The sequence below is a fragment of the Echinops telfairi genome, unplaced genomic scaffold (genome assembly GCF_000313985.2).
Source record: "Echinops telfairi isolate 266 unplaced genomic scaffold, ASM31398v2 ScPeMD7_3;HRSCAF=10, whole genome shotgun sequence".
In the NCBI taxonomy this organism is placed as follows: Eukaryota; Metazoa; Chordata; class Mammalia; order Afrosoricida; family Tenrecidae; genus Echinops; species Echinops telfairi.
The window spans coordinates 17,638,019-17,662,232 of NW_022103899.1; positions in this window are offsets into that span (position 1 = coordinate 17,638,019).

The following is a 24,214-nucleotide window of genomic DNA, read 5'->3' on the forward strand; positions in this document are numbered from 1 at the left end:
TGTTGAGCTTGAACAGGTGTATATCAAAATATAAGGTGTCCCGACAGCACAGGGGCTAAAGTTCAGCGGGTACGGAAAGGCTAGTGGTTGGAACACTCCAGCCATTCTGCAGGAGAAAATGGTAGCAGTCTACTTCAGTCAAGATTTACAGTCTGTGAAAGGATATGGAGTAGTTATATTTTGTCCGGCAGGGTTGCTATGTGTGAGAATTGACTCAATAGCATATCCGTGTGCATACACACACATCCACAAACACATACACGTATCTGTATGCACACAAATTCAACTAGGACACCAATATTAAGTTTTTGTTTATAAGATCTTCATTAAGCCTTATCTGGCCTGTCTACTAGATCTACTTCTTAAATAGACAAGAATATAGAGTAAAACCACTCTCAGGGGAACTGTAGTGGCATCTGAGCACATCTGCCAAGTGGTCTCTCACTTTCTCTTCTTCAAGCCCTGAAAGGTCATTAATGGAGAGTTTAGTGGACTCTCCCTCTGAAGTTGGCCACTTTGTGTGTAGTTCAATTGGAAGGTCTTGTAGTCAGTGACACTGTAGTAGTTCCACCTCCCTGCTTATATTTGCTCCTCAGCAACCCAATCTCTTCTTTTCTGATTCCTTTTGCATTTTAACTTTTCTTTTTGTCCTCAGGGATTCTTTGTGGTATCAGGGCTCAACTTATCTACCTATGCTTTATTCTGCTACCATGTAATCATTTATAGGCATGTAGTTGATTCCAGAGAGTAGCCCGTCCTTAGGATTTCTGAGATTGCAGATCTGTATGGGGGCAGTCAGCCTCTCAGTAGGTTTGACTAGCTGATCTTTCAGATAGCAGTCCAATGTGTAATGGAGCGCTCCACATGGGTGCCTTTATTGTGTGATATCTGACTTTAACCGTGTTAAAACCCCAGTAGACAGAGAAAAACAAAAGCTCTTGAATATGAGGACTGCCAGGCTTTTATTTAGAAAACTCTTGCTTTGTTTTTGTTTGTTTGTATTAGGCTATACGTACCGCAGAGGTGTTATGTCATTGGAGGGGGGGGTGTCACCCTCTTGAAGTTGTGTTATATATCTTTCCGTCTTTTGGTTCATGAAATCCAGGATTGATGAACCTATAGGGACAGCAAGCAGAATAAGGGGTTTGGAGGTGAGGGGGCAGGTGTAGTGGTGGTGGTAGTGGAAAAGTAAAAGGACGATGGTGTCAAGGAGTCCAGGAAGACAAAGGTTTGGAAACTGATTACGTTAGTGATTGTACGATTTTGCTCAATGTGTTGGAACTATGGAATGATATGATAATATGGATTAACGTCTAATTAATAATCAATTCAAAAATAAAAATTCTTTTGTATAATATAGAAAATCAAAACTCAAACTCACTGCAATCAAGTGGATTCTAACCTGCTAGGACCAAATAGAATTGTCCCTGTGAGTTTCTGAGGTAGACAACCTAATTTTTTCCCCATCTGGCAGCTTCTGGTTTTCCATTGCTGACCTTAAAGTTAGCAGCCAAACTTCTAAGCCACCAGGCCTCCAGAGTTCCTTGAGGGAGAAAATTATTCCTTGGTCAGTAAGACATGCAAACCATTTAAGAAATCCACACCATTTTCTGTATCTATCATGATACAAATATTGTATTTCTACTGAAGTTTTGCATTCGGTGCCAATCACATTCATCTATAAGCTGTTATAGCCTGTCAGCATAGGACTTTTTATTTCTTAACACTTGCAAGCAAAATATTCAGTCCCGGAACAGTTCTATCTTTAACTCACACTTAAAACAATGGTTCTCAACCACGTCGGGCATTTAACAAGCATAGATAAGGCACTGTTTAGATACCTGAAATAAATCAGTGAGCAACACAGGCAATGGCAACAACAACAACAACAACAAATACTTATACTTGTGAGACTGTTTTTCCATCCAACATGTGCCTATCACTATGTAATAGGTATTGGGTTGCTAATTGCAAGGTCAGTGGTTCAAACCTGCCAGCTGTTCCTCAGGAAGAAGATGAGGCTCTGCTCTCCTACAGATTTGCAGTCTAAGAAACCCAGAAGAGCAATTCTACTCTGTTCTGTAGAGTTGCTATGAATTGGAAATGACAAGAGAGCAAGGAGTGTTTGGTTTTAACACGTGTGTATAAAAATAGAAGGAGCCCTGGTGGCCTTGGGGCTAAAACACTCTGCTGCTAACTGGAAGATTCTGTTAGGACACACAAGTCACTCTGCAGAACAGAGATGTGGCAGTCTGCGTTTGGAAAGACTTATAGCCTTGGAAACCTTGTGGGGGCCATTCTACTCTGTCTTCCAGGGTCACGACGAGTGGGGCTCCATGCTATGGCAGTGAGTTTGGTTCAGGGTTTATATAAACATATAGGTGGTCTTCGACAACTGCGTGCATTTCACAGCTATCCTAGTCTGTTGCCTTTGGGATGCAGCAGCTTGAGTGTGTAGAAAGTGGTATGCCTCCCAACACCGCGAAAGCTGTGCCACAGGCTGGCTTTCCAAATTGGATGGGCTTTGGCAGGCATCTCTTGAAATATGCATGGCATACATTTGCATGCTTCTGTGGAGTACCGGAAGACACACCTTTCACCTCAAGCAAGGCTGTGCCACAGGGTATGAAACGCTATCATCCCAATTCAGGCTTGCATGAGCAAGGTGCAGTTAGCTGGAGCCAGAGTCACCAGAAAGAATTGCCAGTTCGTTTTCTTTTGATGAGGCAAAACTCAAATCAGCTAAATAAAACAAAGTTCACAGTCAGGTTTAAACCCAGAGGAGCTACTACAATTTTTTTTTCAGTGATAAGAACATGAGGCTTAGGACAAGTATGGAGAATGGATTTCTATGGGTTGGGAAGTTTGGTAAATAATAATTATACATGTATCAAAGGGAGATGATTATGATCAATAAGCAGGAGTCTTGGTGGCACAGTGGGTTTGTTGCTTGGTTGCTAGCCGAAAGGTTGGCAATGAGTATCTGCCAGTGGCTCCAGGTAGAACTGTGAAGCAGAAAGACTGTGTGCTTCCATAAAGACTCCAGCCGGGGGGACCCTGCGAGGCAGTTTGACTTTATTCTATAGACTCTCCATGAGTCAGAATCAGGTAGCTTTCTAAAAACATACATATAAAGTTTATATATATGTATGTGTGTGTGTGTGTGTGTGTGTGTGTGTGTGTGTATGACAGACGTAGGGGAGCTCCAATAAGTTTATGAGGAAGATGAAATGAAAAGATCAGGGAGCTTTTCCACGAATTAAAAGCCCCCCAAAACTCCATATGTGTGTGTATGTATGTATCCACCTGCACCACACGGTTGAGTTGGTTCCAACTCATAGGAGCCCTGTGTACTATCGATGAAATGGAAACACTGCCTGGTCCTCCACCATCCTCACAATTGTTCTCATGTTTGAGCTCATCTTTGCAGCCACTGTGTCCATCCATCTCGTTGAGAGCCTTCCTCTCTTTCTCTGCCCCTCTACTTTCCCAAGCATGATGTCCTTCTCCGGGGACTGGTCTCTCCTGACAAGATGTCCAACCAAAGCTTACTATCCTTGTCTCTCCTGAAAAGATGTCCAACCAAAGCTTACTATCCTTGCCTCTAAGGAGCATTCTTGTTGTACTTCTTCCAAGATACATTGTTTGTTCTTTTGGCAGTCCATGGTTCTTTCCATATTCTTGGCCAGCTATAATCCAAATGCATCAATTCTTCTATGGGCTTGTTTATTCAATGTCCAACGTTTGCATGCATTTAGAGATAACAGGAGTCAGGGAAAATGTAAGGGCTTCTTGACTTCTGAATCGTTTTGTGCATTTGTGAATAAAGCACACAATTCTCCCAAGCTGGATTTTGAAATCTCAGAAAGAGCTGAAGCAGTTGCAGAATTACGTGGAGTCAGAGAGTTTAAAAATTAAAGGAGCCTCTTATATGTTGTTTATTTTAGCAGGCCAGAGAATGTACCACATTTGTGAAATGTGCTTTTGATATTCCATTAACAAGATCTGCCTGTTAGTAGGACCTCCTCCCTTTCCAGCAGTAAGGTCCCGAAGTCAGAAGGGGATCGGCCAGTCCTCATTCCCCCCTCTCGCCTCCATGTCACCAAAGCTCCTGTGGGTCTGTTCTGGTTCCTAGTAGCCATATATGGCCAGATGGCATTGTCCCAGGGATTTTCTAGGGTGTATGTGTTTGAGCAAGCAGACTGCCTCATCTTCATTGCACGGAGAAGTTGGTGGGTTGAAATCACGGACTTTCAGGTTAGCAGCAGACCACTTAACCACTGCTCCACCAGGGCTTTTGCCTCGTGTTCAAATTCAAACCAAACTCCTTGCCACGAGTTGATGCGGACTATCAGTGACCCCATACCAGACGGTCGCACCAACAGCCCCTGTGGGTTTCCAAGGCTGTCACTCTGAATGGAGTAGAAAGCCTCCTTTTTTGTGCACGGAACCAGTGTAGTTTTGAACTGCTTCCCTTGTGGTTAGCAACCCAACAGGTCCCCACTGCACCACCAGGGCTCCCCCTACTCCATATTAGAAACAGTGTCAGTAGCATCAAGGAGCCGGTTCCGCTGTGGAATCATCACGGCGTGTACCTGGGCTGTGCCATCAGCTAGAGCCCACACAGACCCAGCCTGACATGAGACCTGATTTCTGTCAGCTTCGATGTGACAGGAGATCTTCTCTCAGGGCAGTTTTCCTCTTCCAGCACCCCCAGGGGAATTTCCCCGAGGGGCTGTGAGGCAACATTCAATTGAGACTATGATAACATAGTCCCATGCTGGACGAGTTTTATTCATGAAAAGCGGCACATGACATCTGTTGTTTTCCCTCCATCGGGTACATTTCACACGGATGAGACTGGAACAGAACCGGGACTCTGTCTCAACTCCCCACAGTCTCGTGCTCTGCCTTCTCCATCGCAGCAGCGGAGGCATATGGGCACCTGTCTGGGGAGCGTGCGGAAGGCCGTGGTGTGCTTTCTGCTCTGAGCTATTGTGTTTCATTGGGGGCATAGGAGTTCTTTCTTTTTGTTTCTAAAGAGGCATTGACAAACTGGAACTCGGCCATCAGAATTCTGTTTTTCTTTCTTTCTTTTTTCTGGAAGAAGGTAGGGGAAGAAAACCCAAACGCATTCTCTGATGCATGATTTGTGCTTGCACAGAAGAGACCAGCATGAATGGTCAGTCTGTACAGTGCCAGGAGCAAAGGGGTGTGTTCAGCCTAGGGGAAATCAGTTATTATTGTTATTATACTCAAAGGGCACAGTTTGAAAAGCTGTTATATGAAAATGCAGTGAAATGCCGTTCCGTGAGCAGGATGAGAATCAAGGGTGGGATTCATAGGGAAACCGATCTTTATCGTGTATCAGGTAGATGCTTCTGAGAACTGGAGTCGTGCAGTGATGAAATACATGTGTCTAAGGAAACCACGTGACATCTTGTAGTGGGAATTCCTGCACTAAGCTTGTATAGGGGTCAGGAGAGTGCAAATTAGGCAGTCCAAGCCCGCCAGCCGACGGGTGGAAGGAAGACCAAGCTGCCTGTTCCCCTATGGATTTACAGCCTCGGAATCCACTCCAGGGCAGGGAGTTTGGCGTCAGTAGGTCTTATAGTCTTCTGAGTTAGGAGTTTCTTATTAAGGCTTTGTTCAAACATGAGACTCAAGAGGCTTGAACAATTTCTTTATGTTTTTATTCCTCTATCCCCTAGCAGGATAAGGTAATTGAACCAAATAAGCTCTTCAGTGGCTTTAAGGAAGCTGGTTTTAAGTCCTTTTCTGTGGGGGTGTTTAGTTAGTTTCCCTTTTGGAATATGTGATCCTATCTTGAAAGGAGTCCCTGGGCGCCGATGGCTAAGCATTTGACTGACCAACAAAACATGAAGAGTTTGCAGCTGTCCAAAATACCTAGGCAGATAGGCCTGGAGATAGAGCTTCCTCACAGAGACCATCCATTCCCTGTGGAGTGCAGCTCTAATCTTGACGTGGGAAACCGCACATCAGCAGTGTCCCCCTGGGATCTCTTTACTGCCTGAGTCACTTCCTAAGATCCTAACTGAGATCTGGCATCTTTTCACTTCCCTGCTTGGAGAGGGAGCCTGTTGGCTTTGCCCAGCATTCATTCCCATTTCTTCTTATAATAGGACCTCCATCAGAATATGCAGCCCTGCTGTTCTCAGGGAAGGAACTGGGGAGACACCGACCTGAACTTGGCCCTACTGACTTGGCAAGTTGAGGAGAGTCCTGTGACACAGAACAGTGAAGATTTGTAGCCCTCTGCTTTACTGCTAGATCCTGAAGAGCAGCTCCTTTAGTTTCCTAAATCCACACACAGATGGCAAACTCATCTCCCAAGTTGCATGTTTGTTTTTTGTTTTTGCAGCCATATAGTTTGGTTGAGGAATCTGTGTCAGGACTTGGAATGTGTGGCTTTGTGTGTGTTCAGGGAGGAAGGAAAAGGATATATAAGCAGTGTGTGCCATTAAGCATCGTTGAGGGAGATATTTCCACTTGCACACTTAACTAGAGGCCTCAGGGTGTGAGAATTCCTGCTTCCTGAAGTGCTGGAAAGTTAAGGTCAAATGCTGGATGTGTTTCAAGTTCTGAAACAATACCAGCCGATTTCAAAGCTGGTGTTTGTGTGTGCGTGCATATGTGTGTGCACAGAACTGGGGAGGAGAGGCAGCCTCTACCACTTTGCTTAGAAAGATGCCAACACGCTGAGCTCCATATTTGTATGAGAAAGAGCTGTGTGTTTGGATGAAACCTGCCTCTTTCATAAACATGAGGCGCGGAGAGGCCTGCTTTTGAACTTTTGCCCTGTTTTTGAACTTTTGTTCACATTAGTAATTTCCCTCACCTTGGCTGTTGAACTTCCCTTTGTAGCACAGCTCCCAAATTCTGTGGACTGGCCAGAAAATGATGGAAAGAAAGGGTGTGCTGGACGAGATTGCATTTTTTTTCCCTGAACACAGAAATATCAGGATGTATGGAACATGAGTCATCAGTTTCTGCTGGAAACTTTTCTGACCTTTACCGAGTGGGCCGGACTCCTCCCAAGCTGTGCTTCTTCACACCCCAGTACACGACGGGCAAAGGGCAAATCCGAGGGAGGCGAAAGCATATCCATCGTTTTCCCTGCAATCTGTCACATCTTGGGGTTTTTTGTTGGTTTTTTTTGACACACTTTACTTCGCATGGCAGTACTAATGATGGGAGCTAAGGTCAAGTGTGATGGGAAACTTGTCTGGTGTGCCTTACATGCCTGCTCAACTCAAGTGGAATAAACTTGGGTCCCGAGAGAATCAGGGTGGTAGAGAAGGGGAGCCCTGCTACATATATGGGGAAGAATTTTTAGTATCAGGGGAGACTTCAGAAAGAAGGAGTCTTGTTGGTGTAGTGATTACATGTTGGCCTGCTAATTGTCAGCAGTTTGAAACCACCAGTTACCCCAGGTGAGAAAGATGGAGCTTTCTACTCCCATAGTCACAGTCTCACCAGCTCACAGGGGATGTTCTTCCCTGTCCTATAGGGCTGCTATGAGTTGGCCTCAACTCAACTGCAGTGAGTCTTGATCGTAGAGAAAAGGGCCATAGTCCCCATCAGGAATCCCAGCCATTCACCAAACTCGAACTTGATTTGATAAACTAGAACAAAGCAGAAGCTCTGCCTCACGGTTCTAGCCAGGAGCCATTTGACAGCTATGGGTCTGCTGGAGTTTCTTGGTGCTGTTGTAACAAAATGTACCTCGAGTGGATGGCTTTGAAACAACAGGAATGGATTGTTTCACTGTTTGGAAACCAGGAGTGCGAACTAGTGTCTCAACCATGTCAATTTCCTCAATGGGCCTCTAGCTTCAGGTGACTGCCATAACCCCTTGGGTCCTTATGGTACTAGCTGGCCAGGTGCATCTGCCTGTGTTGTTATACAGATTGTGTGTGAGTGTGACGGGCTCGTTAGTTCCAAGACAACACCCAGAAGTGATTTGGTTTATGGCCCGCCTTACTCTTATATAAAGAACCTTGGTGACACAATGCTTAAAGCACTCGGCTGCTCACTGAAAGGCAAGCAGTTCAAACCCAGTAGGTGCTCAGCAGGAGGAGGACCTGCCAGTCTACTTGCACAACGACTCCAGCTTTGGAACCTCAAGGAAGCTTGCTGTGAGGCAATACAGCTCTGTCCTCTAGGGGCTCGTGAGTTGGAATCCATTGTGACAGCTTTAGTTTTTGTCTCTGTCTGTCTGTATGTTTGACTCTGCTATGACCTCAAACGAACACAGCAAAAGGACTTGTACTTCTGAAGAGCATCATGTTTACAGGCACTGGGGTTGGGGCTTTAGTGTAACTTTTGAGGGGAAGGGGGCGCCATTCAACCCATAACAAGAACGTACAATTCTACAACCTTAGAGACTCCCGAGGGCATCATGGCTTTGATGAATGATGTCAGTAGTGAAGAACCTGACCGATCAAGGAAGGGACGGTACAATTTGAGCTAAAATGTTAACATGAAGGCTGACAGTTTGCATCTACCCAGCGGTACTTGGGAGAAAAGGCCTGGCACGATGCTTCCACCAAGGTTACAGCCAGAAAGCCCCATGGGGCCGTTCTACTCTCTAACTCCCGAGGTCTCCGTCAATCAGAATGGTCTTGGTAGCTGACAACATCCCATACGCTTCAGAAGCTGCGGGCTGGGCCGTCATGGTATAAGCCGACAGGGAAAGTCCAGTGGAAAGGAAACCCTGCTGAGCTGAAGCTCTGGGCCATGGAAGAACCCAGCTGGGTCAGCACCTTTTTTTAATTTTCAGGAACACTTAAGCTTTCTAACATCATTTAGGGTGCAGGAAATTGCACAGTGTTTTTTCTTATCTATACCTTTTATCTTTAAAGCTTCTGGCCATTAAAAAAACTCAAAACTTTAACAAACTTTAATGCCAACCTGTATCACATGCATTACACACTTCTTTGCTTCCTTAAAAGATTTAGTTAATATAATATTTTCCTTTTTCTGTTTACTCTCAGACTCTCGACTGTCACTTCTCGAGACTGCAGTTTCTGACTTCTACAACTCCCCCCCCCCCCACCTCCTCATATCCAATGTGCTGCTTCTAAATGGCAGTGGCTAAAAATTCAACATGGCTAAGCTTTGAATGGAGAGAAGAAATTCGAGCCTTAAGTGTATGAACTTCAGTGAATGAGTTTGCTAACATGCATTCTGGCTTTCTGGAGATCTTTAAAAACAGACTTCCCAGAGGCCTTTCTCTCTCTCTTCTGTCCATCTTTGGTTCTCTGTTGGTGTGCTAGGTATTTGAAGCTACCAGAAAAGTGACTCTCTGATAAGGGAGGAGCCGTCGGGCTGACTGCTCTTCAAAGGTCAGGAAAAGAATCAACTCGATCTGTCACCCAATTGGGAGTTGGAGTCAGGTGCAGAGTCCATGGCAAAGTCATTTAAATTCAGCAGCTTACTCACTACCCGCACCCCGGCTTTCTCTGCGTAAGCGCAGGGGAGCCTTCCATAATCAATGGCTGTGTTGGCACGAGGAGCACCAGACAGCTCCTTAAGATGCTACACAGGCTGGACTGGAGTGCAGTGTTTGAATCTCAGAGACAAAACGGGGAGTTGTCCGTCAGCTGACCATAAGCTGCAGGACTCTGACCATCACTGGCGGGGAGTCCTTCTGTGCTTTCAAATGGACCATCTGTAAAGCCAACGACCTGTGAATCACCTGTTCTTTGGAGTTGTATTTATCAGGAATTCAAATACCCTGTAAGAATGAAAGTATTTTAGATCTGGGAGGCACAATTATGCCCTATCCACCCCCATTCCCCTCACACCAATGTACGCAGTCATGTAACTCTGCTCCTTGCCTGGAAGGAACCCTGGTGGGGTAGTGGGTCATGCATTGAGCTACTAACCACAAGGCTGGTGGTTTGAAAGTGCCAGCTACTCTGTGGGAGAGGATGACGCTGTATTCTCCCTAAAACCCCAAAGGGTATCTTATTTTGTCCTGTTGATTTGCTATGAGTTGGAATGGACTCAGTGGTCATGTGTCTGTGTGTGTGTGGGGAGGGGGGGCAGGGGGATGGAGATGGACCCCTGGTGATGATGTTGGGAAACATGCGGCTGTTAACCAGACCTCAAAGTTGGCGGTTCAAATTCACCCACAGCTCTGTGGAAGAATGACGAGGTTGATGAATCTATCTGCTCCTGTGAAGATTACCGCCCCCGAAACCCCGAGTCAGCACCCACCTGATGGCCTCCTCTGTACTTGACCATAAAGAATCCTTAGTGATGCTCATGATCAATTTTAGCCACAGGTTCATATGTGATGAACGTCGTCGTCGTTAATTGCTTAAAGATAAGATTTCTTCAATTATATGAATACTAAAAGGAAAATTGTTTGTAAAATCTTTCTACATTAAATTGCATTATTAGTTATAACATTACGAGTAACGGAGCTGATGCCTTTTTTGATTTTTCTCTTTCTTTTCCTTTGCTTATGATTTTATTCTCAAAAAGGTAATTGATATAGGTTCACAAATATTAGTTACCACAGTGTTTTAGCGAAAATGCCAGAATTGTTGATGAGCCACCCACCATGAGGACACTGGCGGTAGTGCCTGCAGGGAGGCCGTGCGGCCGTCACCACGTGGCTAAGGCCGCATCATCATTCATGGGGCCTCAGAAGGCCCCCAGAGTAAATTAGCTAAGAGCTTCAGCCTTATAGAGATATCGGTACATGTAAGCTGGGTTTATGAAAAATGATTTTGTTGTTACACCTAACAACAAGGTATTTTTGTAAAAAAATAAATTTTTGCTGCAACATGACAAAAATATTTTTTATAGACAGTTATTTTGGTGTTACCTCCCCCCCCTCCTGCCGCCACCACCCCAGCACCACCTGCTACACACATAGAGTCCTCCTGCTGTGTGACCACAGTTTCGGCACCCTTCTCGAATGCTACTATCCTCCTCTCAAATTTAAAATTTTAGAAGGAAACAATGTTGAGATCAAGGTTATGTTCCCTTGGATGAGCTGGCATAAGAACCAGAGACCATGACTCTGAAGCTAATGATATATATTTTCTTATCCTTTAATACTTTAAATGTAATATACTGTTAATGCAATTAGAAGGTTTTCCACTAGAAGCAAACAGGCCATTTGTTTCTCTATGTGAAAATTCTAATGTATTAGAATTTCAAGTAAAAGATGACAACTGACCACCTGTGGGATAATGCTCAAGTGATTCAGAAAAGTTATTTTAATATTTTTTGTCTATCAGTAGATGGCAGGAGATACCATCAAATCGAGATAAAAAGACAGCAAATGATAAAATTCGGTCACTGTTCCTTGCATTACCTGAAAAATTGTTTCCTGCGTAGTGAGTGTGCTGTTATGTGGTACCTGTGGAGAAAGTATTTTGAATATGGATTTGAATTTAATTATTAGTTTCCTGATTAATCTGGCAAGATTATCGTTAGTTTAAAACAATAGTCAAATGTTGGAACTAAATTTACTCTCTTTTGAAGAGACACCTGCAGAAATGATTCATCACTCATGTTGCTAAGATTAATTGGGCATTATAATTGTGTTAAGTGGATTCACACACCATGTAAGAATCCAGGAGCTTTTCTATTTTTTTTCTCTCTCTTTCTTTTTTTCTCTTCAAGGCAGAAGAGAAAACAGAGCTAGCTCCAATGTGGGTTAAAGAAATTTAACATCATAGCTGGTGTTTTCTAAGCTTATGCGGATAAAGCACTGTCATGAAAACAAGTACGTTGTCAGATATCAACCTTGGGCCTATGAATTGACCTTTCCCTAGCAAAATGGATGTCATTTTCTTAAAAATGAAATTTGATTTTATGTGACACATTTTTAAAATTCAGAATTTTCTTCAAACCATGTCTGCTTTTCTTGGAGACGACAGAAAGTCGAGTCATCGTGGAAGTTTCAAACTGTGAAATATGTGATCCATGAGCCCGTTACGTCTTTCTTTCCACTAATGATATATAATTTACCAATGATATAATTATTTTCTAAGATCTGAAACCTTTGAATCAACTATTTTACTAAGTGCTTTCATCATTTGAATCTTAATTTTTAAGGAAAAAACATTCAATCCACAAATTGGTTTTCTGTCTTGGAAACTTAGTTGAAAACCATCCTTAGGCTTGGAAGACAAGCTCCAAGACCATTTCATGGGGATCAGCCTCAGAACAAATTGGGTTAGTTCTGAGCTGAAAATCAGCAGCAGTGAGCATTTAATCCTGGAAAACAGAATGGATTTCCTTTGAAGTGGACCTTATTATCTCCCCTTTGTGTATTTTCCCACTGGAGAAAACCTGTTATTCAAAAAGACAATGCTTGCCCCCCTTCCCACTCCGCACCTCCAGCTTTTTACTCCAAGCTGTGACTAGCACTAACTCTAGTGTTCAGGAATATGAAAACACAGTCTTCCTCGTCTCAGCAGCACGTTCCGTGGCATTCCCACCCTTGCCCGTCGGCATCCCAGAGCTTAGATCCGTGCTGCTGCACTACTGGAGATGCTCTTTAGATGAGGGCACAGTCCTGGTTTCTCAGTTGGTTCTGACTCATGGCGATAGTATGTGTAACACATAACACCATGCGGTCCTATGTCACCTTATCGATCATTGGTATATTGGAGTTCATTGTTTTGGCTATTGGGTCAATCCATTCCATTAAAGGTTTCTTTTGCTTTTGCTAAGCTTCTACCAGAAATGATGGCCTTTTTGCATGATTGGTCTTTCCTGAGGACATGTCCAAAGTAAGCATGCTCCCAGCTTCTAAGGGGCATTTTTGTTGTATAGCTGGTTGCATAGCTTATGTTGTATCGCTTCTGAGTCTGATTTGATTGTTCTTTTGATAGTCCACAGTATTCAACATTCTTACTAACACCATACTTTCAATGTATGTATTAGGCCTCTATTAAGCATTGAGAGGGTTATCAATTTAAGCCTCTAGCATTCATTTACACCAAGGTATAACTGGTTTTCTGAACTTTATTCATCATAGACATACACTGGGGCATTTGTTAATAATGACATTTTTCATGATTTTTCCGTCTAATTAAGTAGGTCCTCAGCGTGTCTTGGTAAACAAGGGCCCTAAGAGATTTCTATAGTTAAGCCAATTTTTATAACCTTATCTGATTAAGTAGGAAACATTTATAAAGAAGAGCCTTTTCTATGGACAACGGCATGGGCATCTTGCCTGTACTCAACCAAAACTATATAGTAAGGGAGGGCCAAGAAGGAGGCATTAGTTTGATTGGGAGGAGGTATAGAAGGAGCTGGAAATATTCTCAACAGTTTGCTTTAGTTGAGAAGTGATCTTTCAGTGTCTGATTCTTTTAACATTCATGCTTTGGACTTCAGTCGGTATGAGTGTTGTTATTGTTAGGGGGTCCCAACCTCTAGTGACCCTACTCTGTACAACTGAATGAAACATTGCTTGGTCCTTGGCCATCCTCACAATTGTTCCTGTGCTTGAGCTCATTGAGGCAGACACTGTATCAATCCATCTCAGAAAGGGCCTTTCTCTTTACACGGCCCCTCTACTTTCCATCACATGTTGTCCTTCTCAAAGACTGGTCTCTCTTGACAACGTGTCCCCAGGATGTAAGACAAAGTCCTACATCCTTGCCTCCAAGGGGCACTCTGGCCTTACTTCTTCCAAGGCAGAGATGTCCTTCCGGCTGTCCATGGTACTTTCAATACTCTTCTCCAGCACCACAGTTCCAAGTCATTGATGTTTTTATGGTCGTCCTTACTCAATGCCCTCTGTTTTTTTTATAGACTTTTCTTTCTTTCTGTTTTTGGTAATACTACTGATTTTTACTGGGGCTCTTACAGCTCTTATCACAATCCATTCATACATCTATTGTGTCGAGGACATTGGTACATATGTTTCCATCGTTTTCAAAACAGTTTCTTTATACTGGACCCCTTGGTATCAGCTCATTTCTCTCCCCCTCTGCCAACCTCCTTCCCTCATGAACCCATGAGAATTTATAAATTATTATTATTTTTATGTCTTATACTGACCAATGTCTCCCTTCATCCACTTTTCTGTTGTTCATCCCCCTTTGAGGGGGTTATATGTCCTTCATAGTGATCAGTTTCCCCTTTCTCTCCCCACCTTCCGCTGCCCCTCCTGATATTTCTATTCTCATTATTGGTCCTGAGGGGTTTATCTTTCCTGGATTTTTTGCTGCAAGCTCTTATCTGTACCTGTGTGCATGCTCTGCTCTAGGCATATTTGTAAAGTAGAATTGGGGTCATGATAGTGGGGGGAGGAAGCAATGAAGAACTAGAGGAAAGTTGTATGTTTCATCGGTGCTATACTGCACCCTGACTGGCTCATCTCTTCCTTGTGACCCTTCTGTGAGGTGATGTCCAATTGTCTACAGATGGGCTTTGGATCTCCACGCCATGCCCCCCCCCCCAGTCACATTGATATGATTTTTTGTTCTGGGTCTTTGATGCCTGATACCTGATCCCATCGACACCTCATGATCACACAGGCTGGTGTGCTTCTCCCATGTGGGCTTTGTTGCTTCTCAGCTAGATGGTCTCTTGTTTATCTTCAAGACCCCAGATATTTGGATAGCTGGGCACCATCCATTCTCTTCATCACATTTGCTTATGTACCCATTTTGTCTTCTGTGATCGTGTCTGGAAGAGTGAGCATCATAGAATGCCGAGTTATTAGGAAAGTGTTCTTGCAGTGAGGGAGTACTTGAGTAGAGGCCCAATGTCTGTCTGCTACCTTAACACTTATGATATAAATATATGTACATAGATTTATTTATCTATCCTTTTATATAAATATATTTACATATGCACATGCCTGTATTTAGACCTTTATAAATGTCCTTTGCTTCTTAGTTCTTTCCTCTATTTCCTTTTACTTTCCTCTTGTCCCACTATCATGCTCGACCTTCATTCAGCTTTCAGTAATTCATCTCAGCTACCTTACACTTGATCAAACCCCATGTATGCTATTGATCAAACCCATCAAATGCCCTCCTTGTCATCGATTTTAGATTACTTGTTCTTCCCTTGTCCCCGGGAATGTTGGCTTTCACATGCATGTGATGCAATGGTGAATATCATGGCTTGGGTCAGGCACACCTCAGTCCTCAAAGTAACATCCGTACTCCTCAACACTCTAAAGAGGTCCTTATGCAGCAGATTTACCTAATGCAAAGCATCTTTTGATCTCTGGATTGCGGCTTCCATGAGCACTGATTGTGAATCCAAGCAAGACAAAATCCTTGAGAACTTCACCCTTTCCTCCACTTATCATGATGTTACCTACTGGTCCAGTTATGAGAAACTTGATCTTCCTTACATTGAGTTATATTTCATTCTTAAGGCTACAATCCTTCATCTTTATCAGCAAGTTATTCAAGACCTCCTTGCTTTCAGTAAGCAAGGCTGTGTCATCTGCATATTGCAGGATGTTAATAAGCCTTCCTCCGATTCTAATGCCCCCCTCTCCTCCATATAACCCAGCTTCTTTGATGTTTTGCTTAGCATACAAATTGAGCGATTGTGGTGCAAGGACACAACCCTGACACACACTTTTCCTGATTTTATGCTATGCAGTATTCCCTTATTCTGGTTGCACAACTCTTGATTTGTATACAAGTTCTGAATGAACACAATGAAGTATTCTGGAATTCCCATTCTTTTCAAGGTTATCTACAGTTTATTATGGTCCACACAGTGGAATGCCTCTGTATAGTCAATGAAACACAGGTAAACATCTTTCTGGCGTTCTCTGCTTTGAGTCAAGATCCCTCCAGCATCAGCAATGACATCTCTTATTTCATGTCCTCCTCTGCAACTGACCTGTGACCTTCAGGCAGTTCCCTGGCAACCTACTGCTGCAACTGCTGTTGGATTTTCACAAGCAAAATTTTGTTTGTGTGTAATGCCAATGACATTGTTCTGTATTTTGAGCATTCTGTTGAGCCACCATTCTTTGGAATGGGCACAAGTACGGATCTCTTTGCAAAATACCTGTGTTCCAAATTTCCTGGCATAGATGAGTGCTTCCAGTGTTTGTTAAGCTTTCTGAAACATTTCAATGGGCATTCCACCAATTCCTGAAGTCTTGTTCTTTGCTAATGCATTCAGTGAAGTTTGAACTTCTTCCTTCAACACTATAGATTCTTGTTTATATGTTACCTCCTGGAATGGTGGACTGTTGACTAGCTCTTTCAGGTAGAGGGAACTCTGTGCCTTCTTTCCGTCTTCTCGGGATGCGTCCTGCATCATTCAATATTTTGCCTATAGAATGTTTCAGTATAAGTAGCCCTTATTTTTAAGTTATGTGTTCTGTCTCATAAATAACATGATAGACTACTCATAATTTTTGCATCTTCCAACTCTCAGAGCAGCACTAGCCATGTAGCCAAATCCAAATCTTGGATCTGTGGAATGATTAATTAATAAATCACATTAAAAAACATATTATAACCCTTTTTTTTCTTTTCCCCTTCAGTACTTTTTAGATAGTTGAATGTCAACCAGTTCACTGTTATTATCATTTTATTTACCGCTTTTTAATAGTGAAAATTTGGCTTTTTTCCTTTCCATTTTCTGTTTTTTATTTTTAGCATGATGCACATTATCTGATAACGTGTGACCTCGAGTTAGTCCAGGCTATCTGATGGCCATGTTCCTTTATTAGCCACTGTGACACAGCTCCCTCAGATGTCTGGAGTAAGGACACAAGAGAAAGACATCTCTGTGTCATGGGGTGCATAATGTCGTTAGGCTTCAGGAGTCCTGTGTTTGACTTTCAAAATCATAAGGACCGCTGGAGAACCCAGATGTTCTAATTCTGCAGACTTCAGTTATGTACAATATGTTGGTTTACAGCAAGAAGAACTTAAACCCAGACAGCTAATTTGGGGAGTCATTAACTCTCATAACTCATAACTCAATAGTGATAACAACAAATGTACAAAGACGCCATTGCCATTGAGTTGATTCCTACCCCAACGGAATCTGTTGAATAGAGTACAACGTCCAGGTCAGGCTGCCCACGCTGTCCTCTCCATGGACACAGACTGCCACGTCCTTCCCCACGAAGCCACTTGATGCTTTGACGCCCAGCGCTTTAATCACAGCACCACGAGGGCACCTTTCCTTTCTCTTATTAGGGCTTATAGTTACAAGAGCACTTTGCCCATTGCAGAAAGGAGGTGTTGTTGTTGTCATTATAATTGTGTCAAATAGTTGGGCTAAGTTATATCCACTTCCATGTCTTTCCTTATCCCTAGGTTAGACTGAGTCACACATTCAACTTAGTAATGAAAGAAGCATGGAGAGAAAAAATGAGTAAAAACAAATCGGGGGGAAATGAAGACGGTGGGTTGGAACAATTTTTCATGTTTGGCTTCCTTTGTAATAGGCATGCGGTCTCATTATCCATAGAGTAACTTTGTCTTTTCTTCTCATCTGTCACTTTCCGAGCTCACCTCGGAGCTTTAAGGCTGAGAAAATCAGACCAGCCCCAGGTCACATTCTGTTATAGGTTGGATGACCAGGTGTCCTGGCTTGTGACTCTTGCCCAGTGTCTTGTGTAGGATATTTTTCCTTCATGCTTCACTTTCGTGAAGCATCATTATTAATTTAATGAAGATCAGCCAGGGCAAGTCTAATAGGCGTTCACGCTGTAATTCCTGCTCTGTTCTGATGCCACCTGGTATTTGGTGAAGAGAATTAAATCCCAAGCACGCTTTGATATCACAACGACCACCGGCTATCTTGTTTCTCCTTTCCTCACTCCTTCCAGGCTGCACAGAATGACAGCCCCTTTCAAGGGAGCACAGAGGAAGCGCAGTGACAAAACAAAACAATGCTCCCAGGATGGACCTCCTTCATGGGTGGTCCTGGGAGAGACGCTTAACCCTGCTGCTTCTGCTCATCCGGCCACCCGGTACACTTCTCGGTGTGTCAAGACCATGGGGGGCTCTTTGAGGCACAGGAAGCAGCATCTTTCCAATTGGGATTGGTAAGAAATGTGGAGAATTAGCGTTTGGATGTGCAAAATACATGCGTGTGAATCAGGATAAGCCGTCTGCCATGAGGCACAGCATAGTTTGAAAATGTAGTCTCATTAGGTTGGTTTTGTCATTTACTACTTGCTGTCAATCCAGTACTCTTTATTTTAGTGTTAAGTCAAACTCTTTTTCAAGGAGACCTGGAGGCCCACTGCTTCAAACACTTGGCTGTAGCCAAAAGGTCAGCGGTGTGACCCACCAGCAAATCCGTAGGAGAAAGATGGCAGTCTGCTCCTTGAATGTAGCCCTGGAAGCTCAATGACCTATTCCAGTCTGCCCTAAAGATTTCCTGTGGTGTGGAATAGACTTGATGACAGTTGACTTTCTCTAATGCCCAGAAGGAACCATAAGCTCACTCTATTCCCTAATGGGAATTCCTAGGTCGTATAAGCAGTTCATGTGCTCTGCTGATAGCCAAAAGTTAGCCCACCCCGGAGTGCCTAGACAGAAAGGCCTGGTGATCTGATTCTGGAAAACCTAAACCCCTATGGGCACAGTTGTCTTCTGCCACAGAGGGAGCTTTCATGAGGCAAAATCAACTTGATGGCAGCCACTTCGGTTTGCTTCTCCCAACTCCCTTTTAGAAAGATGCAATCTTCCCGCTTTTTGTGCACAATTCTACCAAAAGATTTCCATTCCTAAGTTTTATGGGTTCATTTGTGCATCCCCCAAAATATTTTTTTTTGTTAAATATTTTACTAAATACCCAATTAAAAAGGCACATTAATGAAAGGATTAGCTAACTCCCAAATACCTTTTCACTTTTGAAAGGTTGCTAGGATCCCCTTTACCATTTCTATCTCCAACCACTTGTGATGATTACTTTTAGGTGCCATGGAATTGGTTCTAGCTCACAGCCACCCTACAGACAACAGAACAAAACAGCACCGACTTCTACAGCACTATCAGAATTATTGTTATGCTTGAGCCCATTATTACATCCACCGTGTCAATCCAGCTTGTCAAGAGTGCTCCTCTTTTCTCAGTCCCTCTACTTTACCAAGCGTGATGTCTTCTTCCAGGGAGTGGTCTCTGCGAGCATGCCCAGAGTACATGAGACCAAGTCTCACTCTCCTTGATTCTAAGAAAAATGCTGGCCATACTGCATCCAAAACAGATTTGTTTGTCCTTTTGGCAGTCCATGGTACTTTTTTTTTTTCTTTCTTTTTTAACATTTTATTAGGGGCTCATACAACTGTTATCCCAATCCATACACACATCAATTGTGTAAAGCGCATTTGTGCATCGTTTCTCAAAACATTTTCTCTCCATTTAAACCCCCGACATTAGGTCCTCATTTTTCCCCTCCCTCCCCGCTCCCCCCTCCCGCATGAGCCCTTGATAGTTTATAAATGGGTATTTTGTCATATCTTGCCCTGTCCGACGTCTCCCTTCATCCACTTTTTGGTTGTCTGTCCCCCAGGGAGGAGGTCACACACAGTTCCATGTAATCGGTTCCCCATTCTCCCTTTACCCTCCCTGTTTTGCCACTCACACCACTGGTCCTATAGGGCTCATCCGTCCTGGATTCCCTGTATTTTCAGTTCCTATCTGTACCAGTGTACCTCCTCTGGTCTAGCCAGTCTTGCAAGATAGAATTCGAGTCATGGTAGTGGGAGCGGGGAGGAAACCTTTAGGAACTAGAGGAAGGTTGTATTTCTCATCATTGTTACATCACACCCTGAAGGTAATCAAGCGGCCATCTAGCTCAGAAGCAACAAAGCCCACATGGAAGAAGCACACCAGCCTATGCAACCACGAGGTGTCGAAGGGATCAGGTGTAAGGCATCATCAGAACAAAAAAATCTTACCATAGTGAATGATGGGGGGAGTGCAGAGTGGAGATCCAAAGCCCATTAGTAGGCCACTGGAGATCCCCTTGCAGAGGGGTCTCGGGGAGGAGATGAGCCAGTCCCCCAAAATATTTATTGAAATCTTAACCCCCTACTGGAGAATATGATGACTTTGTCTGAGAACAGTCTTGTCAGATTGAATTCGTTAGCATGAGATCATGCTGGAGTCGGGTTGGCACAATCCAGTATGGCTCATAGCTATACAAAAAGAAAAGACGAGACGGCCACCGAGGGAGGGTGGCCACATGAAAACTGTGGTAGAGATTGGAATTATGCTGCCAAAATGTCAAGAAAGCCTGGGATACCAGAAGCTGGGAGAGACAAGGGAGGATTTTCCCTAAAGTCTTTGTGGGGAAAGAGTGTGGCCCTCCTGGAGGAGACTGGATGGCAGAGTGGTTCTGAGCTAAGCTGCTAACTGCATAGTCAGCACTTCAAAACCACCAGCTGCTCCTTGGGGAAAAAAAGGTTTATGGTCTTGGAAACCCACAGTGCAGTTCCATCCTGTCCTATAAGGTCGTTATGAGTTGCCATTGACTCCATGGCAGTGAATGACAACCTGGCTTCACATTTCTAGCCTCCAGACTTGCGAGACCACAGGACACTGTTCTTGTAAGTCACCCTTGTCTGGGGCACTTTTAATGGCATCCCTAGGAAACTTAACACATCAGGGATGCATGTTTATAGTCTACTTTTCTAAAAGACAGCCAGACCCTCCACGAGATCAATTGATACAGCGGCTGCGACCGTGGGCTCAATCATTGCAATGAGTGTGAGGACGGCGAGGGGCTGAGCAGCGTTTCATTCTGTGGTACACAGGACTGCTGAGTCAGAACCGACTTGATGACACTTAACAATAATAACAATAATGTCTTCCTTGTCTCCCTTTGTTTACAACAAGAATCTATTAAGTGCTTTTACAGAACAGGTTATAAATGATTGATGAAACTTCCGTGGAAAGCAAACTTTTGAAGCCAAAGAAATACATCTCTAATAATTGTCAAGATCTCTGAAACACCTGGGGTTCTACTGTACTTGCAAGCTAACAAGCTAGCCCGCTACCATTTCATGGGTGCTGGAGGAAGAGGGGAGGCTTCTGGGTCAGAGACAAAGGACAGTTAGTTATTTACAGTAATGTCAATGGACAGAGTATTGGCCCAAAATTACATAGGGCGATTCAAAGAGGTTACGGTGACAACTGCACTTGTAGGGCCTTGTGTTACAGGAGGGGCATCGAGAATTAGTAAACTTGAATATTTCAAAATGGGAGTGAGGGAGGGATGCATTGTCTTCCAAAAATTCAACAGAAAATGTTTTTCAAAATCTAAGAACATACTCAAGTACACCAATCTGTAGCAACCTGGTAGGTTAAAACAGCGCTGCCCACAGTATTTCTAAGGCTGAAACCTTCAGGGCAGCAGGCTGCTTCATCTTTCCCCCAATCACCCACCTTCCCGTTTGCCCTGGACCTGCAACCCCAGAGTCAACACTGCTGTTATTCAATGTCAACGGAAAAGCAAACAAACAAACAACAACCAAACCAACATCACCAAGTCCATTCTTCGTCATTATGACCTGGACAGAGTTTCCAAGGCTGTGCCTCTTTATGGAGCACACCCCTAATCCATCACCCACAGGGTGGCTGGAGGGTTTGACCCACTGACCAATCACTTGACCAGTGCTTACCTAACATTGCCACCAGGGCCAAAAGTAGACCAATCATAATCATTTTTATTGTTTGCCAGTCTTATATATTGAAACATTTTAAATTTATTGAACTTTTGGGAAGTAAGAACTGGAGCCAAATTCCTCTAGTGTGAAGTAACCTGCTTTAATACTCCGTGCCTTGTCCATCTGGAGAAGAAAAGTGATCCTCGGGTAGGGCATGCATTTCCCTCTGTGACAGTGGGGGAGGCAGGGCGGATGTCTGTGAGAAACAGGTCACACACTTCTTGGCAGGGGTGTGCGTGGGGAGGAAGAGAAACCCAGGGAAGGAGTGAGCTTTTTATTTATTTTGTACTCCCCGTCACAGCCAGATAATAAAGGGCAAAGGCTGGTTTCATGCAAAATCAGTGGGGTGAGTTATGTCGACAGACATTGGCCATCTTTGAGTGGTCACGTGATAGTGCAGATAATAAATGTGTTAAGCCAGTACATTACTGGGAATTTATTAGGCAATATGAAATAATGAAAACAATACCAAAGTCAAGAGATGAAAATACTCAGGCTGCTGAAACGGAAGGTCTCTGTAATTGTTCGGCACTTTCTAGAGTTGTACTATTATAGGTTAGTGAAAGAGAAGAACATGTTACTAGGCAGAGCCAGGCATTTTCATTTCCTTTTAAATTGTCTCTCTCCGTATTTTCCTCCAGGGGTTATGCTTTTTTTAAAAAGGAAAAAAAAAAAGAATCCTCAGAAATGCCTTTTTTTTTGGTGGGGGGGTGGGTTACAAGTCTGGGCTATGGCTTTATTTCTTTTATGTCTCCTCTGGATATTCCTTCTGGATATCTAAACAATGCATGCCCACATCTCGGTTCAGGGGTTGTTCTTGAGAACCAAGACAGAAATTACATCCCAGGCAGAATCAGGACATGCTAAGGTCCATGAAACTCATTCTTAATCATTTAAATCTTTTTCTCATGGAGTGGTTTGTCAGCTGTGAAAGCCAGTGATTGGAAGAATCCAACAACCTAAGACATGCTTAGGATCTAAAAGTAGTATGCACTCTGACCTTTGGGATTTTTTTAAGGGGACTTCAGGGGAGTTGCATCAACCAAAGGTGCCCTGGGGGTGTAGCAGCTTGTACACCGAGCTGCTCAGAAGAGTCTACACCCACCCGTTCCTTTCTCCTTTTGAGACCGGGTAGCCTGTGTGCTCCTGTTAAGAGTTGAAAGTCTCAGATTCCCACAGGGTAAGTTCTCCCCTGTCTTATAGGGTTGCTATGAGTCACAGTCAACTCCATGGCAGTGTGTTTTGAGTTTGAGAAGATGAATCGACCCCCATCTGTCAGTTTGTTGACCTGGAGCAGCTTGCACGTTGCTGTGATGCTGGACGTCAGTCATGCCACTGTCGAATACGTCAAATACTGGCATGGTCCGGCACAGTACATCTTCGGATATTTTCAATACATCTTTGGATATTTTCAGGATACTAAGACAGTATATATATAAGACAGTATGTGGATATTTTCAGGATACTAAGACAGTATATGGATATTTTCAGGATACTAAGACAGTATATATACATACATACATATATACACACATACACATACATATACATGAATATATATGTATACATACATATATACACACACACACACATATATATGACAGTATACGGATATTTTCAGGATACTAAGACAGACTAGGGAAAAGTGCCTGGTGACTTGCTTCCCCAAATTAGCCAATGGTAACCCTAGATCCTAACAGACTTACCTGAAAAAGTGCTGCAAGGTGAATCTATTCGGATAGAAGACACTCAAAATCTGCAGTGGCCACAGTAATGGAGTTGGGCATAACAAAGATTATGAAGATGGGTCAGGACCAAGAAATATTTCATTCTGTTCTGCGTGTTGCGTCTGGGATTGTCAGGGCAACTCAACAGCAAGCTACAACTGGCAACAAAGAAATAACACATTACTTTCCAAAAGGTTTGGCAGGTGACTTGGGTAATTTCCTCGCATTTAGAGCATGAGTAGAGCATTATAGTGGTTTTGAGGAGATGAGTGTAATTTAAAATTAGGCAAGGTGGGTACCCATAGACCTTGTAGTGTAGTTGCTTATGCAATGGGCAACTAACCACAAGATCAGCACTTTGAACCCCCTAGCAGCTCTTCAGGGGAAAGACGAGACTATCTCCTTCCCTGGAGATTGACAGCCTCAGAATCGCAAGGGAACAGCTCTATTCTGTCCTATAAGGTCATTATGAGTCATGTTCAACTCCATGGCAGTTGGTTTGGTTTTCAAACGTTTGGAAGCTGAATATCTGGTGTGCCTATGAAAGGACTTGTTCCTTGTGGTTCAAGAAACGACAGAGTCGAACTAAAGTGCAGAACCCCGAATTTAAGCTTAGCTTGCCAGATTCCCAATGTTGCCTCCGTCGCTGATTGAAGCTGTGTTAAGTCTCTTAACTGCCCTCTTTCAGTTTCCTCATTCATGGAGGAGGTAATAATAATCATGTCTGTGAATGCTGTGATCACGATTCCATGCATTCATTTATATAAGTGCATAGAATAGAGACTGGTACATTCTAGGGCTTGCTATCAAT